General features: G+C 37.8%; 1 long non-coding RNA gene across 3 annotated transcripts; it reads left to right on the top strand.

Moving 5' to 3' along the window:
• Positions 1–438: 438 nt before the first annotated feature.
• LOC110735159 lies at positions 439–18,309 on the top strand. 3 transcript variants are annotated; one of them, XR_002514016.1, is made up of 4 exons: positions 439–715; positions 1,035–1,097; positions 3,860–3,950; positions 18,272–18,309. It is a non-coding gene; the product is annotated as an uncharacterized LOC110735159 (long non-coding RNA). The 3 variants fall into 3 exon arrangements; XR_002514015.1 differs by lacking the exon at positions 18,272–18,309 and adding an exon at positions 5,165–5,185; XR_002514017.1 differs by lacking the exon at positions 18,272–18,309 and adding an exon at positions 5,165–5,185 and having other exon boundaries at positions 1,024–1,097.
• The last annotated feature ends 2,973 nt before the right edge of the window (positions 18,310–21,282 follow it).

Raw genomic sequence — 21,282 nt, 5'->3', positions numbered from 1 at the left:
TATTGGCCTACATGTAGGACACGTGGTGGAACCTGGTTGGTCCACGTGTCAGATGGTGATTGGTGGATAAAAATCCCCTAATCAGCCAGTCCACTTGTGGTGGCGCCTGGCCTGGATGCCTGTGCACTGGTTGAGGCGCCTGGGCTGGACGCCAGTGCACTGGTTGTGGCGTCTGGCCTGGACGCCAGTGCACTGGTTGTGGCGCCTTGCCTGGACGTCCTTGCCATGGTTCCGGCGTCCAAACTAGGCGTCACCTCGTTTTCCGTCGAAGACGACGTATCTCCGGCATCCCTCGCCTCTCCGGCTTCCCCTCCAGTCTCCCTGGGCAACCCAGTACGACTCCACATTTGTTAGATCGAGATTTGTTCACTTTGGGTACGATTTTAGAAATGGACAAAATTGTCAAACCATGTCTAATTTGTGGGCTTTATGTGGAGATTTGCCGGTGATGTTTAACAAATCTCTAGATTTTAATCTACCACGTATTCATCAAATCTTACGGTGGGGTTTATTTTCTGTCAATTACAAACAAAAGCGTTTACTTCCTCTCTCCTCTCTCCTCCATTATCATGCGTTATTTTCTCTCTCCTCTGTTTTCTCTCTCCTAATTTCTCGATTCTTCTTCTAATTTCATGCTACTTCAAAATCACTATAATGTAATAGCTTCGATTCTTCATCAAATTCGTTATCATTATCGTCTATGATCTAGTATCAAGTAAGTAAATCGATTTTGATTTCGCTACTTGTATCATTTTAATTTCAGCGGTTTTGTTAATTTATTTTTTCGATTTTTTAAGGAATTTGTTACGAAATTGCATCAATTATGTTTGATATTTGTTTTATGTTCGAAATTGCATCAACTTTTTATTTTCTGCTGTTTTAGGGCTTGATTTCTGCGATTTTTATAGTGATTTTTTTTCCAATTTATGGTTCGAATTTTCAACTGCAATTTTGTTCGATGTTTTCCGAATTTCCAATATTTTTGTACTCCATTTTCATCCACCGACGATCTAAACAAGCCAGTTTTTGGTCAGCCGATTTACGACGGAGTTATCGCCGGCAGAGTTTCCGGTCGGAATTGGAAGCAGCCGAGGATTGTGAGTTGTTTGCTGAATTTTATCTAATTAAATTGCTTCTTTGTCAATTATAATAGTTTTAATTTGTGCTAATTTTATCTAATTAAATTTGGGGGTTTAGCGTATTTGTAATCTTGATGCATATCGGTTATTCTTTAGTTGAATTTGAATGTGCTTGTGTGTGATTCCAATTTCTAAAAATTAGTGGAATTTAATCATCATTATCAATGTATTTAGTTTGATGTTTTTAAATTTTAAAACAACTAAGAATGGTTATATCAAAATATAGAGGCTTAGAGAGTTAGAGGAGATGGAGTTACACGCCATATGTGGCTGTGATTTTGAACAAGAAGTGTGGGATCAATTGGGTTTTATGAGTGATTGTCCTGAGTTGAGTAATGGTATGGATTGAGTAGACTGGATTTTTAGTAATTTTTGGGGATAAGGAGAGGAACGAAAGATTGATTGTAGCTTGGGAAGTATGGAATGAGAGGAATGTTGTAGCTAACAGGGCATGTCGTAAGTGCCCTACAGTGGCTGCTGCTGCCGCTGCAGTCTTGAAGGTCTTCGGTACGGTGAGGCAACAGAATGTGGGATAAGGCATAGAAGTGAGCAGCGTGGTAGAAGGAAAGATATCCGGTGGCGACGTCCAATGTATGGTACAGTGAAAATAAATATTGATGGTGCCGTATATGGTGATGCAGGGGTAGGAATGGGTGTTGTTCTAAGAGATCATAATGGGGAGGTAGTGCGGTCAGTGTGTCTGCAGGTTAGTAGCAAATGGAAAGAGGATGTTGTCGAAGCAAAAGGCAGTGGCTTTTGGCTTGAAAATGGCTGTGTAATGTGAAGCAAAGAATGTCATTGTTGAGAGTGATTGCCTTAACTTGGTCAACATCTTAAAAGGAAAGAAGAGAGATGGATCATTTGTGGGTGTAGTTGCTAGAGAAATTATGAGTATTTCTTGTTTTTTTGATAGTAGTGCAATAATACGAGTTATTAGCTTTATTGTTTTTGTGTGCTGAAAGTCTATTAGCTCAATTGGTCGAGCATTGTGTACTTGCATTGTGCACATGATGTGGGTTCGAATCCTACATAGACTTACATGTAGTGATCTTTTTAAAATGTAGTCAAAATTAATATATTAACCTGACCTATGTGTAAATGTTAAATTGATATTGTTACCTTATTTTTATATATAGTGACGTCCGGGTAAATGGTGTCAAATTGATATAATTACCCGAAGTTTATATATAGTTACCTTATTTTCGTATATAATGACCTTAGTATCATGGAAATGTTGTAAATTTTATTTCAGTCACCTTATTTTTGTATATATCAATCTTGCTGGATTTTCGACAACATTGCAAGCTATAATTAATATAGTTATCTTATCTTTACATATAGCGACCTATATGTAAATGTGGTCAAAATTGATATAGTTACCCTACTTTTGTATATAGTGACTTCTATGAATAGGATCAAAATTGATATAGTTACCATATTTTTGTATATAGTGACAAATGTTGTAAATTGATATAGTTACCCTATGTCTGTATACAGTTACGTTATTTTTATATATAGTGACTCTACGTTTTTTTTTTAAAACCGTTAGATCTTGTTAGTAATAATGGATGGTTGAGATTTTCTGTTTTTAATTTTCATCATAAGCCCTGTTTTCAGCGGAACCTCCCCGTATATATATAAGATTTGAAGATATAATTTAATTATATCAAGAGATATTATATATCACATCAATATCAATATATATATATATACATATATATATATATATATATTACTAAAACATATTTGTTTGTTTTAGTAATATATATATATATATATATATATATATATATATATATATATATATATATATATATATATATATATATATTACTAAAACAAACAACAGTAATGACACGTGTCAAATCATGGTGTTACTTTTCCCCACCAAAACTATTTTTTACAAAAAAAAAAAAAAAAGATAAATCCTTAATTATTTTTCTTTCTATTTTCCCTTATCACTTTATAGATTATAATAATAATAATAAAAGATTCTTAGTACGTACTAATATTAATAGTATTAGCTAAAAATAAATTTCTAAAAATATACCAATCAAACTGATTTAATTTTTTGTAAACATATTTACTCAATATGGTATAAATTAACATTAAGCATGGAAATTTTTATTTTCTGCCTTATGTATTTAGCACATAAAATGTCTTTTATTAAAATCATATATATAATATCTTTTTACCAAATATTTTAATCAGATCAAATAGTTCTTAGAAGCATTAACTATAAAATAACTCGATATATTTTGTTAAATTAACATATTTAATGTATATAAAATTTCTTAAACAATTTTTTTTAAAATCAACCATAAAACTTTTATCAAAGATTTAGTTTTTTTTTTCTTATCATTATAATAATCTTAGTTTAGATCAAAATGAAGCTAAAATTTACAAAAGTTATACTTTAATGAGCATAATTATTGTTTATCCAAATACGGAGTATCCAACAATCACAAATTCTTATATGTGGTTGGCCACATAATGGAGGTTACTTTGTTAGCATTATAGGGGTTAATTAGTGCCGAAAATTTCCACCATATTTTCTTTTCAGCTAAAATAGTAATAATAATACTGGGTAATTCTTAGCCTAATTTTTAAAACCCATATTTAAATGTATATTTGTGATTATTGCTTAAATTTTGTTTATTTGGGATACTTAATGATTATATGCTTATGTTTTGTTTGCTGAATTTTATTTTTACATGAAGATCTAATTTAATCAGAGAATTATATACGAGCAAATATCTTTGGAATATCAAAGTACGAGTTTCTCGCCTTATGATCCTGTTGGATGAGGAGGTATTATATCTTTATAAATCGTTTACATTTATTAAATCTTTTAATGTATCTTTTAGTTTTTATCAATTAATTTTATGATTAAAACAAATTTTTTGTGATTTAGGTAGCTTAATTAAGTCATAAAATTAACTTAATTTTTTATTTTTAACTACAGGGTGATTACGTTCCCTCAATTAAAGTCAACTTTGTTCTACAATTTTTTTTCAAAATTGATTATTATAATTTTATTTTTATTTTTGATTTTGTTCTACGAATAATGGTTTAGGATTTAAATTATTTTAAAAATAAAAAAATTATCATCTTATCACATTAAAGATTTTATGCTAATATGTAATCAATGAAATATCATATTTACATTTTTTTTAAGATATCATATTATTGTCATATAACCAATAACAACAAATAAAATACAAAACAACAATAAATTAAGTGGCATTATAAATTACATTAAAAAAAATATACTTTTGTAATTGGCAATATCATTTTAATTAAATTATTATTTGTTTTTTTTTGTCTGAAATTATTAAATTGTAAAATAAATCAAATAATTATAAAAAAAAAATTAAAAAAAAAATTAGAGTATATAGGAAAATATCTTTTCTTGAGATATATGTATGACAATTCGTGCATCGCACGGTATTATTTCAACCAATTAAAAGTTAGATTTGTATTTTATTTTAGAATTAAAAAATTCACTCGCCACATATGCAAAAGTGACAATGAAATTTAAAATTTTTGCCACGTAGGTAAAAATGACGAATATGATTTATATTTAAATTAGTTTAAAACTAAAAATTATCTTTTTTAAAGGATGATCTTTTGATATTAGGATTTAAATTTAAAAAAACTATAAATTGTACAATTATTATATACAAACACTTTAAAATTAAATATTTGAAAAGGGAAAATATTTGAAAACGTTCAATATTTTTTTTTAAAAAAATTTAAAAGAAATATAAATTATTAATAATTAACTAATATTCTTCAAATTTTTTCAAAAAAAATCAATATTTGATGAGTGACGTTTATGTCACTCTTAGGGGTAGTATTTAGGTCTTTTTCCTCTTATTTTTCTTAGGTTTTTCCACCTCATTATCCTCTTATGGCTTCTTTTTGTGTTGATGAAAAGTAATGCTTATTTGCGCTTATTTTGATAATCTTTATGCATTATTTTATCATCCCCATGCTCTCGTGAACTTTGGTATCTTCTGCAGGTTCCGTGACGGTCCTATGCATGGTGGGAGGCCCCTTGGCCAAGTATGGAAGCCATGGACAAAGGCAAGAGGAGCAAAAGGGAAGGAGATGAAGCAAGAAAAGGAGGTGCAAGAGGAGGTGTGGCCGAACCTCTGAAAGGTCCGGTCGAACCTTGGTGTGGTCAAACTTTTGAAAAGTTTGACCGAACCTCCAGGGTGCAGTGAAGGCATTGTCAAACCAGTTTTCAGCAATTTTGCAGGAGAGGTCGAACCTCAAAAGTTCGACCAAACAAGGATCAGGGAGGTTCAACCGAACCTACACAGGGTTCGACCGAACCTACCCAGAGTTCGGTCGGACCTTTTCTCGATCTCAGCCAATTTTGTACGGACTATTTAAGGTCCTTTTGAGATCGTTTAAAAAAGAGAAGAGAGGAAGGACAGTAGCCTAGTTTTCAGAAACCTCTCTTAGTTTGAAACATTCCTTAGGGTTAATTTAGCTTAGTTTTCATCAAATCAAATCATTGTACTAGTGAAATTCAAGAATTATTCTCAAAGTTTGGCAATTTGTATTCAACATTTGAAGCTTCAATTAGTAATTTCTCCAACCTTCTTCCTTTTAATTTCAGATTTTATTTGGTATTTGCATGTTATTTAAATCTTCTTAGTTCTTGGTAATTTGTTATTGGATGATAGTTATTTCAATTGTTAACCACTTTTCCCCAATTATTGAAGTATTTAGAACCCTAATTCTTGATTGCATGTTGATAAACATGAGTTGTGAGTAGTCTTCTTGCTAGGGGTTGGGTGAAGCTCGACCTTTTGGGTTAACTATGCAAATGTGGGAGAAGCATTGATGTTTGTATTGCAATTAAATTGATTATATGAGATTGCTTGTTAGTTCCTCATGATAGGTTTAGCTACCCTTGACTAAGGAGCTTGATAGTATGATATGCCTAATTTGACATGGAAGTGTAAATTGAGTACGTCATTACTTATTGTAATTTGATTATGTATCATCTATTGCTAAACTAATGAGGAATCTAAGTTTAGTAGTGTGAGTTGTTTTCTAATTGCATGAGGTTGATTTTACATATAGTCCTTGCTATATCTTGTCTATTTTACTCCCCGTTTGCCTATTTGCCTTGGTTGAGTGGATCTCATTCCCTAGTATCTTTAATTCATTGATTTAGAACCATAGTTTGTTTGTCTTCTTGACGAACCCCAATTCACCAATTGACTTCGAGTTAGCTTAAGTGTAAAGATCTTTGGCAATCATATCCTGTTCCTTGTGGACCGAACTCTTACTTGTCATTATGCTTGGTTTGTAAGGTGTTTGTTAATAAATGTGTTTGATTGAGTGTGGAATGTACGACCGTTCTAACGCCCACCAAAATGGCGCCGTTGCCGGGGAACGGTGTTGTTGATAGCTAATTGATTACTTGAGTCTAGTTCACCATAAAAAAAATTTCAAAAAGATTGTCTCTTTTTGGCTACACTTGTAGCCTTGGTACTAATTGCGTTTGTTGAGAGTGTATGCGCAGAACTCATAACAGGATCTTGGTACCTTACGATCCCGAGATTGAGCAAACTTATAGAAGGAGAAAAAGAGCCGGTTCTAGGCCGTTTACTACTCCCCCAGCTAGAGAGACCAATTTCGAGGAGGATCGAGATTAAATGGGTGACGCGGAACCACCACCTCAAAGACCTTTAAAGGAGTTGGGAACTCCGGGAGCTTATAGTGCTTCAAGCGGCATTGCTCCACCCGTTACTCAAGCCAATGACTTCGAGATTTGGCCCGCAATGATTAATTTGATTGAAAGGAGGCAATATAGTGGAGCAAAACATGAGAGCCCTCTTGCACACTTGAACGAGTTCGAAAAATATTGTAACACGATCAAGGTAAATGGGGTAACTCAAGAGTTTGTGAGACTAAAGTTGTTTCCTTTTTCTTTGATAGGAAGAGCTCTTGAATGGCTTGAGAAGGAGGTGAGGCCTAACTCCTTGAGAACTTGGGACGAGGTCACCACGGCTTTCTTAGGAAGATTCTATTCCCAAAAGAAGACGGCCGAGGCAAGAGCTTTGATCCAAGGTTTCCGTCAAAAAGCTAGTGAAACCATTTATGAAGCATGGGAACGATACAAGGAATATCAAAGGGAGTTCCCTCATCATGGCATTCCGTCATATCAAGTGCTTCAAATTTTCTATGGGGGCTTGAGCCCACAAGGAAAGACTAGCTTGGATGCAGGAGCGGGTGGCCCGATTATGAACAAGACGGAGGAGCAAGTCATAGAGATAATTGAGGATGTGGTGAGGCACCACATGGATTGGCAAGAAGGAGAGAGAGATTCTCTAAACAAGGGAGGAAATGCGGTTTACTCCGTTGATCACCTTAATGCCATCAACAATTTGACCTCCCAAATCGCCAACCTTGGAAAGGAGATGACGTCCATTAAGGCAAAAATAGAGACCTCTAGTTCAACACAAGAGCATCCCTCCCAATCTAAGGGGAGAGGTATGAATTCTAACTCTTCTCCCTCTACTTCTAATAACATGCCTCATGGATGTTTGTTTTGTGAAAATTGTGGGTCTTATGACCATGATACCTCTTCTTGTAATTATGATTTCCAACCCCAACCCCAACCCCAATACGAAGATGGTAATGAAAATGAAAATGAACAAGTCAATGCCTTGTCTTATGATAATAGACATAGGAATGACAATCAAAGATACTTACCACCAAATAGAAGAGAACAAGGGGGGAATTCCTATAACCAAAGAGGAAATGATTACGATTACCATAATCAAAATCAATGGGGAAGTAGGAACCAAAGGGACCAAAATCCCCAAGGTAACTACAACCAACAAGGTAGTTATGGTAACCATAATCATAATAATCAAGGAAACTATGGGAATCAAGGGCAATTTCACCAAGGGGGAAACTCTAATAATCGAAACAATTGGAACAACAATAATAATAGAGGTTCTTCTAATCAAAATACGTCCAATTCGAATGCTAGAGGTAATAGGGCTTCCCAAGACAACCACTATGCACAAGCACCACATAGTAGGTCTAGCTTGGAGGAAATGATGGAAAATCAAACTAAAATGTTCAATTCTTTCATGGCCTCAAGTGAAAAGAAATTTAGTGAAGTAATGACCCATAACAAAATGCTTGAAACACAAATTTCTCAATTGGCCAATGCTTTAAAAGAGGGAGCTAGCACTTCTAAACTTCCACCCCAAGGACTTGACCCCAAGAAACCGGTGAATGCTATATCAACTAGGAGTGGGAAAGTGTTGGAAGAGAGTGTCCCTAAGGAAAACAATGAGAAAGTGAACATGAGTGAGCCTCCCTTTAAAAGTGATTTTGAACAAGAGAGAGAGCAAAACCATGAGAATGAAAAGGAGAAAGAATGTGAGAAAGAAAAAGAATTTGAGAAAGAGAGAAGAGAAAAAGAGAGTGAAAAAGAAACCAAACAATTGCAAAGACTTCCATATCCCCATAAATTTGTGAGACACAAATTAGATGTGCAATTCGGAAAATTCCTTGAAACACTGAAGCAACTTCACCTTTCAATCCCTTTTACCGATGCTATCAAGAAAATGCCTAACTATGCTAGGTTTTTAAAAGATATTTTGAGTGGAAGGAGAAAGTGTGATGTGGTGGAAACGGTGAATCTCACCGAGAATTGTAGTGCTATTATCATGAATAAGATGCCACCAAAGTTAAAAGATCCCGGTAACTTTTCTATCCCATGTGCAATATACAAGATGCAAATTGATAATGCTTTGTGTGACCTAGGGGCTAGTGTTAGCCTAATGCCATACTCGGTATACCAAAGACTTGGGATAAGGGAACTTCTACCCACCAACATCACCCTACAATTGGCCGATCGCTCTATTAAATTCCCAAAGGGTAAGGTAGAGGATGTTCCTCTAAGGGTGGGGAAGTTTGTAATCCCGGTGGATTTTGTTGTGTTAGAGATGGATGAAGATGTTAACATTCCAATAATTCTAGGAATACCTTTTCTTGCTACTTCGGGTGCTTTAATAGATGTTCAAAGTGCTAAAATTTCACTAAAAGTAGGAGATAAGGTGATAGAATTTGATTTGAATGAGAGAATGAAATATCCAAGCTCTAGTCATGATAATTGCATGATGATTGATACTATTGATTCTATTGTAACTTCTATGCATGAGCACTTGCTCACTACTAACGATGCCCTTGAGAATGTCCTTTTGAACAAGGAAAAGATAGGTGACCAAAGCAAAGAGATGGCATTGTATGAAGAGATGCTTGAAGGAAGTACGGAATCAAGCAATGAGCAAGTGTGCATGGGAATCACAACACATGATGCATTAGAAGTAGCTACCTCAACAGAAGGTAAGGGTGTTCCAATGGTAGAGTTGAAACCTCTACCATCACACCTAAGGTATGAGTTTCTGGGCCCCAATTCAACTTTTCCAGTTATTGTGAATTCTTCTTTGAACGAGTGCCAAACTCAAATGTTATGTGGTGTTTTGAGAGATCACCAAGGTGCTTTAGGCTATACCATAGATAAACTCAAAGGTATTAGCCCCGCTTTATGTATGCACCACATAACACTTGAGGAGGGTGCTAAGCCTTCCATTGAGAGGCAAAGGAAACTCAATCCTCAAATGGGGGAGGTGGTGAAGAAAGAAATCACCAAAATCCTTGATGCCGGCATCATCTTCCCCATTTCGAGTTCTAGATGGGTTTCCCCCGTTCATGTGGTCCCTAAAAAGGGAGGAATGACCGTAGTTGAAAATGAGAATGGTAATCTCATTTCAACTAGAACGGTGACTGGTTGGAGGATGTGCATAGACTATAGACGTCTAAATGCATCCACCAACAAGGATCATTTTCCTCTCCCTTTTATCGACCAAATGCTTGAAAGACTAACCAAGCACAAGTATTATTGCTTTCTTGATGGTTATTCGGGTTTCTTTCAAATCCCTATAAACCCGGATGACCAAGAGAAAACAACTTTTACTTGTCCCTATGGAACTTTTGCATATAGGAGGATGCCCTTCGGGCTTTGCAACGCACCGGCAACCTTCCAAAGATGCATGATGAGTATTTTTGGGGACATGCTTGAAGCCGAAATGGAAGTTTTCATGGATGATTTCTCGGTAGGGGGCCTTTCGTTCGAGGATTGTTTGTCCAACTTGGGCAAGTGCTTGACAAGATGTGAGAAGGTCAATTTGGTTTTGAATTGGGAGAAATGCCACTTTATGGTGGAAGAGGGAATTGTCCTTGGTCACAAGATTTCAAACAAAGGGATTGAGGTTGACAAGGCCAAAGTTGAAGTGATAGAAAAGCTTCCCCCCACCAATCAATGTGAGAGGAGTAAGGTCATTTTTGGGGCATGCCGGGTTCTATAGGAGATTCATCAAGGATTTCTCACAAATTGCTAGACCCCTAAATGCTCTTCTTCAAAAAGATGCCATCTTTATTTTTGATGAAGAGTGTCTCCAAGCTTTCAACAAATTAAAGGAGGCTTTAATCTCAACTCCAATTGTGCAAGGGCCAAGATGGGATTTTCCATTTGAGCTTATGTGCGATGCAAGTGATGTTGCGATTGGAGGAGTATTGGGGCAAAGGGTAGAGAAGAGGCTTCACGTGATTTACTACATGTCTAAGACCTTGAATGAAGCTCAACGGAACTACACCATAACGGAGAAAGAGTTTCTTGCCGTGGTTCATGCTTTTGAGAAGTTTTGGAACTACCTCATTGGTTCCAAAACTATTGTCTACACTGATCATGCGACTATTAGGTACCTTGTGGCAAAGAAAGAGTCCAAGCCTCGTCTTCTTCGTTGGGTGCTATCACTTCAACAATTCGATGTAGAGATTCGGGACAAAAAGGGGGCCGAAAATGTGGTTGCGGATCATCTATCCCGGTTAGAGAACGTGCAAGATAATGACGATGGGGTCCCAATAAGTGATGAGTTAAAAGATGATGTGCTTTACTTGTTGGCCGAGAAAGATCTTCCTTGGTTTGCGGATTTGGTGAACTATTTGGCTTGTGGGGAGTTTCCTCCAAATGCTTCAAGGAACCAGAAGAAGAAGTTGAAAAGGGAAGCAAGGCATTACATATGGGATGATCCGATCCTTTTCAAAAGAGGAGTAGATGGTTTACTCCATAGATGTGTGCCAAATGATGAAGTGAAGAGCGTTTTGAAGATGTGCCACTCCGATCCTTGTGGAGGGCACATGGGTGCCAACAAAACAGCCTTCAAAATACTACAAAGTGGGTTATGGTGGCCTCATATCTTCAAAGATTCATGGGGATTTGTGAAAACATGTGACTCTTGCCAAAGAACCGGTAATGTTTCGAAGAGAAATGAAATGCCTCAACAACCGATTCTTGAACTTGAGGTGTTTGATGTGTGGGGCATTGATTTCATGGGACCTTTTCCCTCATCTAATGGAAATCAATACATCCTTGTGGCGGTTGATTATGTTTCAAAATGGGTTGAAGCCATTGCCTCCCCAACTAATGACCACAAGGTAGTGATGAAGATGTTCAAAAAGGTGATATTTCCAAGATTTGGGATCCCTAGAGCAGTGGTTAGCGATAATGGTTCTCATTTTATTCATTATGTGTTTCAAAAGATGCTGAGAAAGAATGGGGTCCATCAACGCTTTGGCACGACTTATCACCCACAAACAAGTGGGCAAGCGGAGGTTTCCAATCGCCAAATCAAGGTAATTCTTGAGAAAACAGTGGCTAGGAATAGGAAAGATTGGTCGGACAAGCTAGATGATGCCCTTTGGGCCTATAGAACCGCTTTCAAAACCCCCATCGGCACTACCCCCTACCGGCTTGTATATGGTAAGTCTTGTCACCTTCCGGCTGAACTTGAACACCGTGCTCAATGGGCTATCAAAAAGATTAACTTTGATTTGGCGAGTGCGGGTGAACAAAGGTGGCTAGAATTGCATGAGTTAGAGGAACTACGGATGGATGCTTATGATTGTGCAAGCTTGTACAAAACCCGGTCAAAGGAGTGGCATGACCGGCAAATTGAAAAGAAGACCTTCAATGTTGGAGATAAGGTGTTGCTTTACAATTCAAGGATGAAACTATTTCCCGGAAAGCTCATGTCAAGGTGGAGTGGTCCATTCACCGTTAAGGAGGTGTTCCCCCATGGAGCAGTTGAGCTAAATGATTTGGATGGATCGAGGTCATTCAAGGTCAATGGGCATCGCCTCAAGCTTTATTATGAGGATGCTCATGTTGGTTTGATTGAGTCAATGCAATGCAATCTCATCTCTTGAGTGTGTGAAGTACGTCAAGCTAGTGACGTTAAAGAAGCGCTTCCGGGAGGCAACCCGAGTTTCTAACCCTCCTCTATTCTATTTGCTTGATGTTTTCTTTTCTTCTTTCACAACTTTGGATTGATGGTTTTGCGTGTATTTGGTTTGTGTTGGTATTCTTGTTTGTCTTGCCTTAAAAAGGAATGCATTTTCCATATACCTTAGGCATGATTGTGTTGTATTTTAGTGTGTCTTGAGGAGAAGTTTTGTGCAAATTTTCAGATAGAGGGATTTAGGGGTGTTCGACCAAACTGCAACAAGGTTCGGCCGAACTTTGCAAAAGTTTGACCGAACCACCCAAGAGTTCGGCCGCTCCTCCCCTAGAACTCAAAATGGGCTAAAAACTGTCGAATTCTGGAAAATCAAAAAGTTCGACCGAACTTTTCATAAGTTTGGTCGAACCTATGCTGGTCCGACCGAACCCCCAGAAAGTTCGGCCGCTCCTGTTCTGGAAATCAAATTAGGCTGAATTCTGGCAGTTTCTGGAAAATCCAAAAGTTCGACCGAACTTTTAAAAAGTTTGGTCGAACTTATTATGGTCCGACCGAACCTCATAAGGTCCGACCGAACCTTTTTCGAGCTTGCCCAGAATTAATAGGCTTGAGCCGCTGCTTTCTCACTCTTACTTCATACATTCGGCTCTCCCTCTCCCTTTTCTTCTCCTTCTCACCCTAATACTCCATTGTCACCCCTCCTTCAACCTCAAATCTCCATAAAAATCACTCCTATCTTTTTCCCTCCTCACTTCATTAACATCCACTACTCAATTCCTACAATCTCCTTAAATTTTCCCCAATTTCTAGGGTTTGAGTGACTTGAAACTTCTTGATTTCTACTTACTTCCAATCAATTGTGGTATGGTTATTCTAGCTTTTGCAAGCTCATTTCTTCAATTTCTCTTTGTTTTACCATGTTTTACATGTTCAAGTATGATATGTGGTATAATTGATATTGTTAGTCATGGCTTGTTTGATTTAAGTGGTTATTGGGATTTCCTTGTTGTAATTGGTTGGTTGTTGTTAGTAGAACTTGTTTCATGATGAATATGCATGTATGACTTGGGTTTTCATGATTTCAATTTGTTTGCTTGAATGTGTTAATCTTTCACTAGGTTGTTCATGCTACATTTTGATTGAGAAATTCTTGAGTTGGATGGAATTTTGTGGCTATTACTCATTGTTCTCGGTTTGATTTCGATGAGTTTTGAGTGGATTTCATGAATTTTAGGGGACATCATGCCCAATTTCGCCTAGGTTTTCTTAGGATTTGCATTCGATTGCCATAGGATTTTTAGCTCATGCCTTGGTTTATAAGTGTCCATTAATGCCTTGAATTGTATTGTTGCTACCGTCTACATCTATTTCACAACTCATGGCTTTTACTCTCATTGCACACACTTTTAATCTCGGCGAGCTTCTTGTGCCCCCTTTTGGCTTGAATCTTCCTAATGTTAATTCTTGGCGATTTTTGTAGATTCACAATGCATCTTTTTGGCAAAATCAAGTCCAAGAGGAAGAGGACGGGTGAATCTTCATCGTCAAATTTTCCTCCTCCACCCGGCATCTATGATCATGGCATCATCGCTCCAAACAAACACTTTTGGGATGTCTATAAAACCCTCATAGACCGTCCCATACGATCTACAAGGTTCTTCTGCGGGAACACCTTAAGAAAGCTTGGCATCATGGATGAAGTAGTCCGGCTCGCACAAAACTTTGGTTGGGGCGAGTTCATTGACCTCCACGCTCACACCTATGAGCGCGTCACATTGGAGTTCCTTGCTTCCCTCCGCAAGGAAGTCATTGAAGAAGATGATGAAGGGAATGAATCTCAAATTATTCTTCACTTTCGTATGTTCAACGAAGACCATTTCCTAACCGAGAGTGAGCTCAATGAGATCTTCCATTGGCAAGAAACCGGGATGCATCGACCTTCCGATATGACCTCAATGTGTCGCATTCCCTATAATGAACAAGAATGGTGGCAGAGCATCTCCACCAAGCCCATCTTTCGCACTAACACCGCAAAGGTCAACAACATCATCCATATTGCTTTGAGATACTTTGCCCGGCTCCTTCAGTATGCCGTATTCTTCAAGGCAAACCTCGGCTCTATGGTGAAAGATGAGGTAGCTTTCCTTTACTTGGCCGACAATCCTCAGCGTTTAAAGTTCAAATGCTCCACCACTTTTATCTCGAGATTGTTGGACACTCGAGATGGGCGGCTTGGTGATGAGATACACATGGGGGGCATGATCACCCTCATTTCCCTTTCTTTGAATGGTGGAGCTTACAAGGACCAAATTGATTTGCTCCCCCATGTGCTCCAAAACAAAGAAGAAGAGGCCGTCGGCTACCCTCCTTATGCTCTTTCTATTGTTGCTCTCCGCAACCAACGCTTCATCAACTACTCCACCCAGAATCGCAAATTTATCCTCTTGGTAGATAATGGAGAAGAATGGTGTGTCCTCCCGGATCCTCCTCACACTTCGGTAGACCCTTCCAACCCGCTAAGGTGGAAGATTGCGCGAAAATTCATCCCTGATGAATTAAGGAAAAAACAAGCCCGCGGTGCAATCCCTCACCCTCAACCGGTCTACCAAGTGGAGCATCCCTTTCCCCCCCCCCTAGTGGGGGAGGTGAGACATCTTCTTCTTCTTCCTCTTCTCCTTTTGATATGAGTGCCCTGCGTAGTACCCTCGATGGTATTCGTTTTGATAATCAGGCTTCTATTGAACAATGGGGGTACTACGCAAGGATGAACTATGATAGTCTTGTGCAAGCGGGCGTTCAAACGCCCTATGTTAACTATCCCTACCACCCGCCTCAAGAGGGTCCAGTTCCACATTGGGACCCCTATGACCCTAACAACCCCTCCCCCAACACCTATGCTTATTGGGAAGGTCCTATCGACCCATCCCAACGTGTTGGTACCCCACCATACAACCCCCGGCCGGGTGGGTGTGACTACGCCTATGATCCGGCAAGTCCATCAACCCCGAATCCTTTTGATGGTGGTTGGGGTACACAAGGGTGGCTCTATGAGCACTTTAACCAACCTTTCCATCCATTCATGGATCGCCCGAGGTTTGATTTCATGAACCCTCCTAAGGAACGGGAGGATAGAAACCCCCAATGAGGGTTCTCTCCCTCCCTTTCCTCCCCCCGGACTTTCATGCCTATTCCTTTTGCTCGAGACGTGCAAAAGACTAGCGTGGGGGAGGATGTTCCTTTTGGTTGAAGTGTACATAGGAGGGTAGTGTGGTAGGATGGTAGCTTGTGCATATGGAGAACCATCAGGGATAATGAATTTATTGTAGTTAGAGATGATTTTTGGTTGGTAATATTCTTATGATGATGATGTTATGAACCATTAAAAAAAAAAAAAAAAATATATATATATATATATTTTTGAAGTGGTTTTTCCCTCTTCTCTCTTGATCCCATAATCCAAATCCCAAAATCCAAATCTCAAAATCCAAATCCCAAAATCCAAATCCCTTAATCCAAATTTTGTAGATAGCTTTTTGTCAATCATTTTCTTTTGTTTATAATTCTAGTTTTTTCCTTTTGTTCACTAACTTTTCTTTGTATAGTTGTAGTGTTTCTTTTCTTTTGGCTCACTTTCCTTGTAGCTTGAAAACGGAAGCACACAATGATGGGATAAGGAGCAACTCAAGCTCCGGAAACCTTGGTGAGATCGCAATTTTGCCTTGTGTTCTATTTCAAGCAGCATTTGGTGAGATCTTTCCCTACTTTCCTTTATTTTTCTTTGTGTGCATAGTTAGTTTAGACTAGAATGGAGTTGATTGTTCGAGGTTGTTTGCATTTGATTCCTCGGAATCTGGTGATCGTTGGTATTGATGCCGAACGATCTTTGTTTGTCGATTGAGAATTATATGTTTACTAGCCTCTTATCTCTCTTGTACTCCTTGCATTAAAAAAAAATAAAAAAAAATTCGAAAAATGTGAAAAAAATGAAAAAGATTTTCCTTTTTATTCATGGCAAACCACGAAAAGCTTAGTTGTTTCATTTTTATTTCGAGCATAATAATGTTGACTCGTGTGTTTGAATGCTTTGCTTCTTGAGTGTTATAAGTTTGCATGCTTCAGGATTGCCATTGGTTGACTCTGGGACATGTTCATGCTAAGGTAGTTGTTCTAGAACTCGTTAGGCCCATCGAACCCAAATTCACTTGTTTGTGGTAAGAAGGTGTTGCTCTCATTAGGGGATTTGAAGCCCTAGAGATGGTTTTTGTAACCCGATGTGAGCTTTATTGTTCAAGCCTCCAACATTACTTGTATGAGCGGCGTAGGATCCTCACCAAGGCATGCTTAGATCTAGAACTTGGCGTCTGGCTCCCGAGATCGAGACCGAACTAACCTACGAATGACAAAGGCATTCTTCATTCGGTGACTATTTTTGTTTTCTAGTATTAGTTTTTTTTTCTTTTGTATTTTTGGGTTGCATTTGCCCTTACCATGTTGAATCTTCCCCTCCTTGATTATAGCACATTGCAAGCCCATGGCCCTTTTGTTTTACTTTCACCCTTAGAATCGTGAAGCTCAAGCCATGAGGGCTTATTGTAGTTTTGATTTGAAATTTGGAAAGGAATGGTTCTACTTGGAAAGTGAAGCAGTGTTTTTGTGAATATATGTTCAAGAAAAGCAAATGTAAATCCTAGAAAAAGCCTTTGAAGCTAAAAAAAAAAAAAACAGAGAGAATGTGACAAACGAAAAGTTGATGAATGAAGATGTAAGAGGAAAGCGAAAGCTCAAAAGTGTTTGGAATTATAGTTCAAGATTGTGGCAACGTAGTTTGAAAATTGGTTGATGATTGATTTTGAAAAAGAGGCTTGATCACCCTTTGCTTCACGGTTAGGCTAAGCACCAATTTCCAAATTCCTCCACACCCTTACCCCCTAGCCATCGTTACAACCCTTTCAATGCCCTGTTGACCTAGGTTGGTTGAGTCACTAATCGGTGGAGGGAGCTGGAACTCAAGCATATGGAGAAGGCATGACTTGGTGAGATGTCGGGTTCCCCTATTTTGCAGTGTTTTATCTTTGTTCCGGCTCCTTCGAGGAGTCACTTGATGCTATCTCCAAGGGCGGATTTGAATCTAGATGAGGGAACGCGGTAAGATTGTATGGAATGCGGGGGGAGTGGTGCATGTTTGAGTTCTCTATGCTTATCATAACTTATCCTTCAATCAACTTTCGGCATCCCCTTGCATGCTCACTTCTACTACTCAGAAAGTTTGACACTCATTCATGTTTGTTATCTCCAAAAGCTCGATTTGGCTATGATTTGTGTTGGATTTGTTGTTTCTCTTTCCCTTGTTTTTGGTTTGTCTTGAACGCAATTTTGTAAGAGTTGTGGGGTATGCTCTCTGGAAACCCTCACGAGATCACAACTCGTCCTCATCGACGACCTTGGGGTTTAAATGGCTTGTTGCTTTTGCTAAAAGCAATTTCGGTTTTTCTTTTGTTCCTTGCATGTTTGAATAACTAATTCTTTCTCCCTTGTTCTTTTTCCTTTGCTTTGCTCGAGGGCGAGCAAATACTTAGCGTGGGGGAGTTTGATGAGTGACATTTATGTCACTCTTAGGGGTAGTATTTAGGTCTTTTTCCTCTTATTTTTCTTAGGTTTTTCCACCTCATTATCCTCTTATGGCTTCTTTTTGTGTTGATGAAAAGTAATGCTTATTTGCGCTTATTTTGATAATCTTTATGCATTATTTTATCATCCCCATGCTCTCGTGAACTTTGGTATCTTCTGCAGGTTCCGTGACGGTCCTATGCACGGTGGGAGGCCCCTTGGCCAAGTATGGAAGCCATGGACAAAGGCAAGAGGAGCAAAAGGGAAGGAGAGGAAGCAAGAAAAGGAAGTGCAAGAGGAGGTGTGGCCGAACCTCTGAAAGGTCCGGTCGAACCTTGGTGTGGTCAAACTTTTGAAAAGTTTGACCGAACCTCCAGGGTGCAGTGAAGGCAGTGTCAAACTAGTTTTCAGCAATTTTGCAGGAGAGGTCGAACCTCAAAAGTTCGACCAAACAAGGATTAGGGAGGTTCGACCGAACCTACACAGGGTTCGACCGAACCTACCCTGAGTCCGACCGAACCTACCCAGAGTTCGGTCGGACCTTTTCCCGATCTCAGCCAATTTTGTACGGACTATTTAAGGTCCTTTTGAGATCGTTTAAAAAAGAGAAGAGAGGAAGGACAGTAGCCTAGTTTTCAGAAACCTCTCTTAGTTTGAAACATTCCTTAGGATTAATTTAGCTTAGTTTTCATCAAATCAAATCATTGTACTAGTGAAATTCAAGAATTATTCTCAAAGTTTGGCAATTTGTATTCAACATTTGAAGCTTCAATTAGTAATTTCTCCAACCTTCTTCCTTTTAATTTCAGATTTTATTTGGTATTTGCATGTTATTTAAATCTTCTTAGTTCTTGGTAATTTGTTATTGGATGATAGTTATTTCAATTGTTAACCACTTTTCCCCAATTATTGAAGTATTTAGAACCCTAATTCTTGATTGCATGTTGATAAACATGAGTTGTGAGTAGTCTTCTTGCTAGGGGTTGGGTGAAGCTCGACCTTTTGGGTTAACTATGCAAATGTGGGAGAAGCATTGATGTTTGTATTGCAATTAAATTGATTATATGAGATTGCTTGTTAGTTCCTCATGATAGGTTTAGCTACCCTTGACTAAGGAGCTTGATAGTATGATATGCCTAATTTGACATGGAAGTGTAAATTGAGTACGTCATTACTTATTGTAATTTGATTATGTATCATCTATTGCTAAACTAATGAGGAATCTAAGTTTAGTAGTGTGAGTTGTTTTCTAATTGCATGAGGTTGATTTTACATATAGTCCTTGCTATATCTTGTCTATTTTACTCCCCGTTTGCCTATTTGCCTTGGTTGAGTGGATCTCATTCCCTAGTATCTTTAATTCATTGATTTAGAACCATAGTTTGTTTGTCTTCTTGACGAACCCCAATTCACCAATTGACTTCGAGTTAGCTTAAGTGTAAAGATCTTTGGCAATCATATCCTGTTCCTTGTGGACCGAACTCTTACTTGTCATTATGCTTGGTTTGTAAGGTGTTTGTTAATAAATGTGTTTGATTGAGTGTGGAATGTACGACCGTTCTAACGCCCACCAATATTCTTCAAAAAAAAAAAAATAACAATAACGTTCAGTCTTTATCAATATTTTTCAAAAAAAAAAACAATAATGTTCAATTTTTATCTTATCTAACAACCCATTTCATGATTAGATAAATTTTTTATAAGAGATTTATTTGCTACTCCACAAATATATAAGATAGGATGATATTAAAGATTTGTATACATCCTCTCAAAAATATAATTTTGATTTTTTTCAATTGTAAATAGACAATATATATATACTATACAAAAAACACAAACATGTGAATATTACTTATCTACACTTTTTCATGGTGTGAATTTTTTTCAGGTCTAATTCGTTGATTAACAAAAAATATTGGAATTAATGTAAGTATATCAAGGCTTTCTGATGGTAAACAAAATAAATTGATTGTTATTCATTATTTTATAAGATGTATGTTTTGTTTTATTTTACCTAATCTAAATATGTTACTTATCGTATTAAATTTTGTTAAACAACTTAATTGTAACTTAATATTAATTATTCTGTATTTGAAGGGATTATGTCCATGCGCCAATTGAAAGAAATTATTGCAAAAGTAAGGGTCTGTTCTCTTCAGCTTATTTTCACTTCAGTTCATAATTTCCTTCTCTCATAAAATATTCAGTTCAATTCAGCTTCAATCAGTTCAGTTCACCTCATCAGAACAAACCCTAAGTCAACTATAATGCTACAATAGTAGGGAAAAAAAAATTAAAGATTGTAAGAGATGTCTCTGATAATTTTTATTTTTTGTGTATTATAGTTTCTGGTAGAATATCTATATTTTTATTGTAAAAATCATTGTAGTAGTGTATACATATAACTCTATTATTAAGACATATGATAATGAAATTTCATTATAAGTGTTTCGGGGTTTTCTGATGTCCTGCGGGAGAGTTACAATTCCGGGACTGGTATCCTTGCGCCTGTACCTGCAAAACAACGGAGACTCCTTGTGGTGGGAGCTCCGCCTCCAACGGTCAAGTTAGTACTTGTTTGAGGAGTAATAAATGCGGAAAGTAAAGGTGGGAGATCTGGTTCCTCTAGGGGAGGAGTGATCAATGTGTTTAGACTTCTCTAGGTGAGAGTCCTCAATTGCTGAATCCCCTTTAATGAGGATTAATTAAGTATTTATAGTCTTGAGAAGCGTGCCAATCCTAGGTTTAGGTTAACCAGGGCAAATTGGGCTTCTCTCGGACTTTGGGCCTTGGTGGCCATTTTGCCTATTTGGCATATGGGAGGCCACGTGGCGTGGCCTGATTAGTCCATATTGGACCTCTTAGGGTGACAAGTGGCGGACGCTGATTGGCCCACGTGGTGGACACGTGGCAGGTCCGGATTGGTCCATTTGTCATGGGTAATTTTTACCCTAAACATTTGCCCCTCGGAAGGAGTAATTTCACTTTCCATGAGGGATTGCTCCTTTCGAAAGTTAGACCCTCGAAGCTTTGCTAGGTCGGCATCTTGTCTAGTTCTAATGGGAGATGGACTTGATTAACTTAGAAAATTTTGATACCTTGGGCGGTATGACATTTCAAGGTTAATCAATCATAATAATGATTGCCGCCGAACTAGACAGATGCCGATTCTTTGCCCCACTATGCAGATAGCC

The sequence above is a fragment of the Chenopodium quinoa genome, unplaced genomic scaffold, assembly GCF_001683475.1.
Source record: "Chenopodium quinoa cultivar QQ74 unplaced genomic scaffold, ASM168347v1, whole genome shotgun sequence".
Taxonomy (NCBI): domain Eukaryota; kingdom Viridiplantae; phylum Streptophyta; class Magnoliopsida; order Caryophyllales; family Amaranthaceae; genus Chenopodium; species Chenopodium quinoa.
The sequence above is the reverse complement of the archived record's forward strand: the minus strand, read 5'-3'. Positions and strand labels throughout refer to the sequence as shown.